The 12072-nt window shown below is 39.8% G+C and overlaps 1 long non-coding RNA gene across 3 annotated transcripts in view; it reads left to right on the top strand.

Moving 5' to 3' along the window:
* The window catches only part of LOC146332927 (uncharacterized), a 48938-nt gene that overhangs the window by 17986 nt on the left and 18880 nt on the right, over positions 1–12072 (top strand). The gene's annotated exons all lie outside the window — the stretch shown is intronic.

Raw genomic sequence — 12072 nt, 5'->3', positions numbered from 1 at the left:
ACATTCTCCTTGCGTTTCCACTAGGGTGTGCAGGAGGACCTTTATCAGCGTATGCAATCTTAGATTATGTCTTATCACCAAGAGAATCATGAAAGAGCATGCATTACGTCCTGTGAAAGAAGCTGTCTGTGCCTAAAGCAACTGACTGGGCCTGACTCAAAAATGTTGAGCTTTTCTTTTTTTCATCAACTAAAACAAAGGCACAGGGACTCTCTGAACCACAGAGGGATACATTATGAGACGGAGGGACTGAAGATTATTTAATTAATTTATTTTTTCTGACAAGGTGTATGAGTTGTCGAGGGACATAATTTTGTAGCAAATAAAAAAAAGTACAAGGCAAGTCGTGCATTGTAAATTTTAGTTACTCTCAGTTCTCTCTAATAACTGAATAATGATTTTGAAATGAGTGCTTTATTTCAATTTTATAAAAAAAAAAGCACACAAAAAAACCCCAGCAACAACAGGGATACACCCCTGTATGTGATGTCAACTGTCAGTTGGCTGTAAATTTAATCACTAGGCGGTTGGACCATTACAAGGTTTAATCCCCAAGAGTTTGGTCTTTAAAAAATAGCCAATAAAAAAAAATGATATATATATATATATATATATATATATATATATATATATATACATATATATATATATATATATATATATACATATATATTCTCCTAGCATAATTGAAGAGTCAAAATCAAAACCCCCTCAAAATACAGTTTTGTCCTACTTTTCAAGAATGAGTGGTTTAAAAATTGATGGAAAAGTAATTCATAATTCAATGTTTTGCACCTAGTAAATATGCCTTTAATGTCTGTAGCATATGATATAAATATATGTAATATAAATAATAACACATCTTTGGACAGAAGTTGTTCAAATTGATGGAAAACATTGTGAAACAGTCTTTCATAGCCCTCTCTTGACGCACACACACCCCTTTCTCTCATCACTCTTGGGTCTAGGTGTCTACAAATGAAGACGGGTTGCGTGAGCAGAACACCTCAAACACTGTCTTTGGGGGAAAATAAACAATGCATTAGTTCCACATTGACTTGGAACAGGAACAGAAGAAGGAAGAAGAGAGGGGTTAGAGGAAGTGCACAGCAGGAGGGAAGCTGGGGAATATTAGTGGGCAGGAATATGTGTGTGCTCAAGCACCTCTTTCTCTCTCTTCTTTCTGTCCTCCAAAGTTTTTTGTGCTTTTTTTGCCATGTGATGTAGATTAACTGCACCTCATCTGTCCCTCCCCTCTGTCTTGTTCTTATCATTTCACATTCATTTAATCTCTGTGTTCATTTTTATTACCTATAAAGCCTGGAAAATATGTTTTTAATGTGGAACAAGTATTTCAGCTTTCATGATCATTCTCTAAAAGGAGCCAGCATGACCTCTGTCAATGATACAGGCCTTTGACTACCAATATGATCCATTCACTTTGTACAAACAGGGTATGTTTATGGTTATGGTTATTCTTATGACCCAAACTTACACTATTATAGCATAGCATTATAATGAGGTTGGTAAAATCTGGGAACTTTTTATTGGTGATTTCTATCAATTTTGCAAGGCTCAGACAAATTATCATCATTGTCATCCTTCCATACGGGTGTGAGATCAGAAAACACTTCTAAAGTTGTTTTAGAGGGCATGAACAAACAACATTTTGTCATTTAATTTGGAGAATTTCTTTTGCAATCCACAGGGCTGTCCCCTGAAAGTCGATGAGTCGAATCAGAGACATCTCAGTCCAGCAGATGTTTTTTCCACTCAGTTTGCATTATAATAACAGCATAAAACAGATAGATGCATACAAAAATGCACATGGATAGCATTTCCACTGATTTTTTTTTTTTTAAATAAGGAGAATCCTAAATATAGTTTTATATTAGCTGGAATACCAATTAAAACTATCCATGTGACAACATGTGCTGATGGTTAACTGTGGGAAAGGTGAAATGAGTGGTTAGTAAAACAAGTTTTGTCTCTTGTTTTTTAGCTGTGTCACTGTACATAGAGCAAAATAACAACCTGGTAGTCTGTAAACCTTACAAACTGTGCCTTAAAAACACCACAAACCACAAAACTAAGTAGAACTGGAGGGCAGGTGAAGCCCTGCTCATTGCCTGATGTGCTGGGATTTTATGCCTGAACTATGAGCAGGAGGATGCACACTTTGTGACGTGTGGAAATCTCCTGTTTTTCGCATCACAGATGATAAATAAAGGCATCAAAACTTGAGTCTTGCTGTTAGAGCACACTTACGTAGGCTGATATAGAAGTTTAGTGTGGTGCTGAAATGAAAAAAGGAACAAATGTATTGAACACAAATTTAACAGCCAAATCTGATTCAACTGACAAAATTCTAAACTGGGTACAGCCCTTGTAATCCATCATCCTGGTCGACTACCATCATCATACAGTACAAAAGAATTGAACAACTTCAGATTCACTTTAAGATTTGTGAGTCTTTTCCCTCCTCCTTGACATGGTTGCCCTTATTCTATCACACAGTCGCACCAACGCAATTAACCCTAAGAATGTTCATTAAAAAATTAGGTAAGCCTTAAGTGTTAATTGTCTAAAAATAGTTATCTCCATGGTAAATAGATCACCTAAGGTCTGAACCAATCACTAATGAACACGGTGTGGAAATTCTAATCTTATACTGAAATGTGGCATATGGCAGAGATCACATGTACGTTGTGTAAGATTATTATTTTTTTTATTTTATCAGTTTTACTCTCCTGATACTGATTTTGATACCTAAACTCTGATCTGTCATATCAGGCACTACACCTGATACTAGAGATCTAGTGTCAGTGTTTTTTTCTTTATTATCTGTATATCTCACAGTGTATTTAAAATTTGTTCTGTTCCATCAGGGCTAAGAGGCTGTGTTTAATGTGAATCAGTCAAGTCTGGTTGATACAGGGCCTAATATTTTTAATAAGTTTGCATATGACATACATACGATCCACTATATTGGCTCAGTGCATCACTCCCAACAGAAGGAAAAACACAAATCAGCGTTTGGTAAAACTAACCCTGTTGTTTACTGTTCTGCAGGTGGAGTAGGTAGTAGTTTAAGAAACCCCGGTCTACAGGTTTGGTGGAATAGGGTGAAATTTTCTTTTAGTTCACAACATTGTTGGTGGCTGAGGGCTTGGCACAACCAAGATGACTTCCCCTGTAGTATTGTGTTTAATGGTAAATAAATGTTTTCATTTGGGTCAAGCAAAACTTAGTTAATTGTGCAGAATGAGGGAGTTGTCAGTGCATTTGATGTGAGAGAGTCCATGCTGCCACTGCACACTTTCAAGTTCGATTGAGTGTTAAATAACTAGATAACAGGGAGTAGTTAATCGGTGTGAAGTGGTAACTTTATCCTCTCTACCTTGGCTTGTCCTGGCGGTGGGAGGAGACGGTGTTGGAGGTGAATGTGCTGTAAGTGTGGAACTGCTGTGGAATGGGCTGTCAGGGTTCATTAGCCCAAGCCATCTCTATCTCAGGAGAAATGTGGCCAGTGGTTTAAAACCAATTTCCATTACCTTCCTTCATTTTATTAACTTCCGTACCATTACCAGGGAGCTTCCCTTTGACAGTTGTTCCTCCTCACTGTCTTGTACTTCTAAGAGATCCCTGCGGGAGCAAGGTTGTGAAACCTCACTTATCCTGTACTCTGTGTTCCCTTTAATCGCCAAACGTGTGCCCCATCCCTCTCCAGCCTTGTGCCAAAAGTGTGTGGCGTGTCAGTCTCAGATTTAAGATCTGTGGGCCCTTGCAAGAACCTCTGTGACATTCACACTTAACACAAGTGTCCAGCCAAAACTGTAGTTTACCCCCTGTGAATCTCTGATTAGCTGTATAGAGAAATTCCTCAATAACATGAGTAAGGTCCTCTTAAAGATTCAAAACAGGTCTCGCAGCCTAGTTTGAATTGTCGCGAGCTGCTGACTTTTGAGTCAGACATATTGTGCTGGGATAATCCTGCAGGAGCCAGGGATGTGTGGTAAATAGTAACTGTGATATCTATCTACTCCATGACCCCAGTCCACCACTGCTGATTAGATCTGTTGGGAGCGTTTGTCCATGAATAAGATGGGCTTTTTCTTGCAGCCTGAGTGAAGAAGAAGAGTATGAAGCTTGTGAGACGCCCCTCTTCGTGAGTGCCACTTGGGAGCACAGGGGAAATGGAGGAGGAGGTGAAAGGCCAGGTGTCTGCCACAGAATTTAATTAGAAAGGCTGGATGCTTTGTCCTCTGTAAAGTTGCTCCAGGCATTCTTTAATTGCCCCATTCCCAATTTCTCTCCAGCAGTCCCCTCACTGAAGTTCATTAGCATTCATCTAGCACAAGCATTTGAATGTTGATTTCAAGGATATTTTACTTCACTGTACTTCAAACTCTTTTCCTAACTCCTAGCCTGATCTTATTACTGCTTAAATGCATGCTGGATACATTTCTAATAGCTCCATTGCAGAATTTGTCCTCCCATCTCAAATGTTGCAGAAGCCACTTTAGGTTACCTGATGAGCTCAGTAATTGACTGAGCTGATTAACTTATAGCTATTAAAAAGCTCCCAGCTGATGTTTGAGAAAGTAACAAGGCATATTAAGATATGGAGAGTTACAGCAATACAGGGACCCAAGAGACAGATCAGCCTATTCTCTTTAATCTGCGTACAATTAACAAGACTAAAGACTTTGAAATTGCGTCCAGTGCAAATGCCAAGGTCCAATTTTGTGCACAGGTGATATGCCAATCCTTGCCATTAAAAAGGGTCAGGTGACGTATAAAGAACATCAGAGTCCATGTATGGAGGAGGTGGGGTGGATGGATCAAACAAACAACCCAAGAGACTGGGATTTGTGTCCCACTTCAAACCAAAATATGTTATTTAAAGCTGCTTCAACAAACTTGAATATTTTGTGGATTTTGGAGGCCCCTATAGACAAAACAGTAGTATTTCCACTGCCATAAGCACAAAATATAGCATAAAAAATCCATTTATCTTTATGAAAAACTCCTCCTCTTCTTTTTAACTGGCTGTTGTACTACTTACTGTAACTTTGCCTGAGAAAATGTAAACACTAGCTTGTTTCATCTGATTTAAGGAGAATCAGCGCTATAAAGAATAACTACAAAGACATACCTGATATTTTTACTGATGGTCTCATTTGCTTATGTGGGTCATATGGAGGCATCAGTATTAAATTGAAACAGTTTCATAACTAGTTAAAAAAAAAACTGTAGTAGCTTTAAAATTTTAAGTTGCATAACGTTACATGCATTACGTGACTTGCTCAACTTGCGTTGCCTGACTTGCATAACTTAACATACTAAATCATGGTCTTTTCCAAATTCTATCCAAGTAGTTTTGGTGCCATAACCTAAACAAACTGTGATAATTTCACAGTGTTAACCAAGTGTTTAATTTTGTTACCATGGTGACAAAGGTTGATGACTTTGGCTCTGCCCTCCACCGAAGGTAATGGGAATGATTGGCATATTGTCCCATGCATTGCAAACAATTTGAAGGGAAAAGTTGTGTTATTTGTACGCTGATTGAAGAGACGGGATTGGCCAGAGAGACATTAATGTGATAGAACATGATGTTATGGTTGTGCACACTATCAAATCTTTTGAGGGATTCTCTCTCTTTTTGAAACTGTGGGCAAATAAGAGAGCAACAAGCATATACTGACACATTAGTCCTGTACTTGTCATTTATTAACTGACCGTTTTGAGCCAGAAAGAGGAATTTTGAGATCAATCATGGATTGATTTTAACATTTAATTAAATCCATCTGGGGGATTTGATCTGAATATTTGATAAATCAGAGTATGTAGTAGGCAATTAACAGTTAAATTTTCATGATTCATATGATGCTTTACCAAACATGTTAATAATGTAGGAAAGCTTTTAAGAGAACGCAAATTGCTTTTTTTTTTTTTTTTTTTCTCAGTCACCACCAGCCTTGAGCTTTATCAACAGTGTTTAGCCCAGTTACCAGCATTTAAGAAAAGAAAGCTGAGATTAACCCCAGCAATAACACTGACCATCATTCATTAAAACTGTAATCATGCGTAAAATGAGATTGATAGAAATTTCTCTAAAAGGTTGAGAAAAGGGAATAGAAAAAGGAATTATATGTCCCAATACAGGATTTAATGGACAGAAAGTTAATTCAGCTGCTTTCAAAATATGGTAAGGCGGCAAAATCCTCCTGGGCAAATTATAGACTTCTCCACCATCATCACAACATTTCTAACGGGAGACAGAGGTTATGCCCCCTCCCTCACACACACACACACACACACACACACACACACACACACACACACACACACACACACACACACACCTTACCTGTACTGCAAACTGCACACACAGACACACACACGCACACATATTCTGCTCTGCAGTATAATATCTGGTTTATCTAGTTGCTGGGAATAGTTAAACCCTTCATGGGGGAAGCACTCTGTTGGTAGGATTACCTCAGTATATATACGCCAGCTATTTCTCTCCTTATTATCACATTTTTTTTCTCAACAGACGAGTTTAAGGCCAGTGTTTTAATGTTCAATCCCTAGCTTTTACACTGGATAAAATATTTATTTGGTTAATCACTTAAGTATCACGCTGAGCTCAATATCTTCAGTAGCCGTAACAGGATTATGTGTATTATGGGTGAAAGTCAGGGCACAAACATAGTTTTTATAGATACTGCATTAAAAAGTTTCCAAAGTAATTTTTTACCTTAAAACACCCTTGGCTGACAGCTGTAGTCTGTCCATTTCACTGGCTCTGTCTGGTGTAAATTTTTTTCATACATCTTTTGCACTTGGATCCATAAATGAAATGGAAATTTGCTTGCCCCCTCCCCTCAACCCCCACCACCCCCCTTTAAAGCGTTACAAATAACTTACTGAATATGGATAGAGTTTGCCAAAAAGACACAAAAAAATAAGATTAATGTAATATAACATTTTTGCTGTGCCTGTTTTTCTGTACTTGTATTTTTTTATTCACTTTTTCCACAGCTTGCGCAGCCCCCTGCCTAGTTCACTAAAGAGTGGACTCTGTGCCTGCTGTTTTAAAGGTTCATTTTGAACTTACAACCATGGCTGACACCTGAGGAACCCTGCCTTTGATTGATTGTTGAGACCATTGATCTAATTTTGAAACCTTTGAATTTCTCCTCTGCATCCTTCCTTTTTTGTAAGGAGTGGAATAAACCTAATTTCCTTGTGCCTCATGCAGGGCTTTGCTCTCCAAGGCGGGAAAACAGAGTGAATAAATAAATAAATAAACCCAAGAAACAGGTCTTTCACAGCAGCACAGAGATTTTTATAGACTCGGTCAATTAAATTTGTCTTATTTGGAACGATGGGGCTCCGTAACTCAATAAGAAGTAATATGGTTGAAAAGGCCTCTCACTGTGTGGCCATTAGGTGAGAGAATGTTACCATGGGAGTATTAACATGCAGGGATTACAGATGCATAAGGCTGGTCTGAGCCAATTAGAATCAAGAGCAGCCAAGAAAGTGGAGGTGTGGGTGGGCATCGTGGGCTACCAGGTCCTGTTATGGGGGCGAAAGAGAGAGAGGAAATCACAGCTGGGGTTTGATGGAAACCAGTAATGCTTCGGAGAGGAGAGGAGAGACACTGACTTTTAGTTTTAGCATGGCAGAACAAGAGCCCTCCATTACTTAACTCAGTTATTCCAAGAACATGCCCAACTAGTAAGGGCTTTATTGTTGCATTAATACTGTAAAATTATTATTGCCTAGCTAAATGGTTGTAAATTAAGATACTGACAACATATAGTTAGATTGAAATATGCCATGCAGTGATATTCTGTAGTAAAGGTTTTTATGCCTCCATGTAGGGCCAGAGGCATTATGTTTTCAGGTTGTCTGTCTGCATGTCCACTTTGACTTGAGCATGAACTGGAGTTTAATTCCTTGAATTTTAATGACCAAAGTCTTCATCAAGATTGATCAAGTCTATCAGTCCCTTTCTAATGAACGCTGCATCTTTGACTTTGACAAAGATCAGAGGTCAATGGTGATGTCTCTTGGACATCATAATGTTCAGCTTTCTTTTACTCTACCATACTCTTCTGTAAAAGTAGTGTTTGAGTGAAGAGAGCATGTTTCTCATTTGACATTATTCACTGGAATTGTACATGTCAATATAGTAGGGCTGGGCAGTATGACAAAATTTTCATATCATCGTTTTTTAAAAAATCATATCGGTTTCATGGTATTTGACAGTATTTTTTTTTTTTTACCCACATTTTCTTCTAATGAGAAAAGAATTACTGCTGTTGATTGGGTTTAAATAACCAATTTTACTGTAATAAGGACTTTATTACTTTTAATAAACCTTTATTATATTATTATTCATTTTGATGAATGTAGACTGTGACAGAATAAGCTGATAGATATTCACTCGACTGGAGAAACGTGACTACATTAAGCACAGACACAGACATAAACCTGCAAGCGGAGCTGCTGCTGCTGCTGCTGCTGCTGCTACTGCTAGCACTGCTAACGTTAGCCACACTGTGTGTCAGGCTGGCAGCTAACGTTAGCTCTGGGTCCTTTACCCACAGACACTGTGACCCTCTTCAGGGTATACCGCCCAGGCCTACAATATAGTGATAAAAAATACACTATACCTTTTCAGTTTTTACTACCTATATTACAGTATGTCACAAAAGTGAGTACACCCCTCACGCTTCAGCAACCATTTTATTATTTCTTCTCAAGGGACAATACTATATAAATGAAACTTGGATATAACTTAGACTAGTCGGTGTACAGCTTGTATAGCAGTATAGATTTACTGTCCTCTGAAAATAACTCAACACACAGCCATTATTGTCTAAATAGCTGGCAACACAAGTAAGTACACCTCACAGTGAACATGTCCAAATTGTGCCCAAAGTGTCGATACTTTGTGTGAGCACCATTGTTATCTAACACTGCCTTAACCCTCTTGGGCATGGAGTTCACCAGAGCTGCACAGGTTGTTACTGGAATCCTCTTCCACTCCTCCATGATGACATCACAGAGCTGGTGGATGTTAGACACCTTGCGCTCCTCCACCTTCTGCTTGAGGATGCCCCACAGGTGCTCAGTTGGGTTCAGGTCTGGAGACATACTTGGCCACTCCATCACCTTCACCGTCAGCTTCCTCAGCAAGGCAGTTGTCATCTTGGAGGTGTGTTGGGGTCGTTATCATGTTGGAAAACTGCCATGCGGCCCAGTTTCTGAAGGGAGGGGATCATGCTCTGCTTCAGAATGTCACAGTACATGTTGGAATTCATGTTTCCCTCAATGAACCGCAGCTCCCCAGTGTGGGCAGCACCACCATGCTTGACTGTAGGCAAGACACACTTATCTTGGTACTCCTCACCAGGACACCGCCACACATGCTGGACACCATCTGAGCCAAACAGGTTTTTCTTAGTCTCATCAGACCAAAGGACATGGTTCCAGTAATTCATGCTCTTGGACTGCTTGTCTTCAGCAAATTGTTTGCGGGCTTTCTTGTGCGCCAGCTTCAGAAGAGGCTTCCTTCTGGGACGACGGCCATGCAGACCAACTTGATGCAGTGTGTGGCATATAGTCTGAGCACAGACCGGCCCCCCCTCGCTTCTTCAACCTCTGCAGCAATGCGTGCAGCACTCATACGTCTGTTTTTTGAAGCCAACTTCTGGATATGATGTAGAGCACGGGGACTCAACTTCTTTGGTCGACCCTGGCGAGGCCTGTTCAGAGTGGAACCTGTCTTGGAAAACTGCTGTATGACCTTGGCCACTGTGCTGTAGCTCAGTTTCAGGGTGTTACCGATCTTCTTATAGCCTAGGCCATCTTCATGGAGAGCAACAATTCTATTTCTCACATCCTCAGAGAGTTCTTTGCCATGAGGTGCCATGTTGAACATCCAGCGGCCAATATGAGAGAATTGTACCCAAAGCACTTGACAGCTCTCTGGCTTTGCATGTTTGAACGATATGTTATATTATATTCTGAAGAATTCAAATTCCAAATACATGTAAAATGACCTTCTTCATGTAACCCCCCGAAAAAAAAAGGGGGGGCGCAAAATTGGAGTTCACATGGACAGGAGGAACCCTGGTTTGAACCACCAACCCTAGGACTGATGCATGACCCCCTTTACCTCATGAAAAATACACAGCTTCTGGTTCAGTTATTATGGGCCAGCTGCATTAAACTCATTGTACATTCACAACTTAAACTGTGCGCACACAAAGGCAGAAATATGCATATCCACTCTTTTCTTTAAAATACCAGTTAATGTGTGGGAAATGGTGTTTGCATGTTTTTGTGCATATGCATGATTTAGGCTTTACATTGTTTATTGGCCCCTGAACTGGTGTGGGAACTTGTTTTTGTACGTACGAGTACTTGCCTTCCATTCTTCCATCTTGCAGAATATTTGATGATCTGAAATCCTAATGTATTTTACTGATTGGCTCCTAGGCTTGTCCTTCAAACAGTTTCCTCCTTCATAAAGAAAACCAGAGGGCATGTATTGTGTGTAAAGCAACACATGCAGTGTTTGGAACATAGCTAGCATATGGATGAAGAGGAGCAAAGTTGATTTTGCAGATTTTTTTTTTTTTTTTATTGTTTTAAAACTTGTTTACCACCATGAAAATAGGCCTATTTTTGGAAACCATTATAGTCAGTATTATTCAAACTGACCCCAGCTGCTTTGTTCTGTGAAAACTTTTTACTGCCACCTTTCAGCCATAGAAGGGGTGAGGGTTTAACACTCAAAAGATAGATTTTGGTTGGAGTACCACTTTTATTCAAGTGTTTCTTATTATCGTGTAATAAATCAGCTATTGGACAAACAACGTGTGTAGTGCATTATGCAGTTTTATTTATTTAGTGGTTTTGTCACTCTGTAGTGTTTTGATTTTCATAAATAGATATCAAAAATCCTTTTGCAAAAACACTTAAAAATTCAGGCTTATTTGCTGCCTGTCTGGCTGTTTGGAGAAGAGAGCATTTAGAGGAGGAAATTCAGCAAACTGTTCATCCTTTCACGTCTGTGCGTGTGTGCGTGTGCATGAGCGTGTGTGTGCGTGCGTGTGTGAAAAAGAGAGAGAAGCACTTTCCTATCGGTGAACTCGGATGTGTCACTTGCTATGTCGGAGAAGGATGGAAACACAAAGTGCCTCAGGACATTGTAACAAAGTCCCTTGTGCCACCAGCCCCCCCGACACAATTACCCACTCATGTCTAATTGGCATTTGAGGCTTCTCTGCTTGATCGACCATGGCCACATCAGCATGAAGTGGCAGGGCAGCGTTTGCCAAGCTGTGACTTAGCTGGTATCACGCTTTGTTACTCCTCTAGCTGCTTACATAATTTGCTGATGTAAATTTACTCTGCCTAATTAACATCGTCAGCCTCTCATTTAATCTGAACAGACATGGGATGCATCCGGTCCCTGGTGCTACTGTCCGTTTTGCTGACTTCTGAGCGGCGGTGCGTAGGCCTGTCTGTTGGCTGCGGCGCTGGAGTTTATGCGACTTGGTTGAATAAATCCATTACTCAGTACATACACAACTTAGCCTTGGCATGTGTGATGCGAGAGGAAGGGTTGGGCCTGAAACTAACTTTCCAAAATAACTGTCCTGAATTAAAAAATTAAGTTCATCTCCGTTGTTGGTTGATTGGTACTGAGCACTTTACTTGAGAATGGTTTTGACAGTGGTGCATGGACACAAATCTGACTGACAGGACTCGCTGTGTGGAGGAGTTTTGTGATATTTGAGATGACGGATCTACAGACAAATAATAATACTCTCAATTAGAGTCCCTTTCTCTACTTTATGGTCTCTGCAGCGCTTAATGGCCTGTTCCCACAGAACTGTCTCTGGATGCCCGCACAGTCATCATTATCCAACCAGATCTCCTGTGTTAATAAATGACAAGCGAGTGGAATATTGATTTGTTAACCTTCAAAGTGGCGCCATCCAGTGCAGACTGCAAAATTATACGAATTTAACAAAT

Source organism: Lutjanus erythropterus, chromosome 1 (genome assembly GCF_056507025.1).
Source record: "Lutjanus erythropterus isolate fLutEry1 chromosome 1, fLutEry1.hap2, whole genome shotgun sequence".
NCBI lineage: Eukaryota > Metazoa > Chordata > Actinopteri > Lutjaniformes > Lutjanidae > Lutjanus > Lutjanus erythropterus.
Note: the sequence above shows the minus strand (reverse complement) of the source record. Positions and strands in the feature narration are given on the sequence as shown.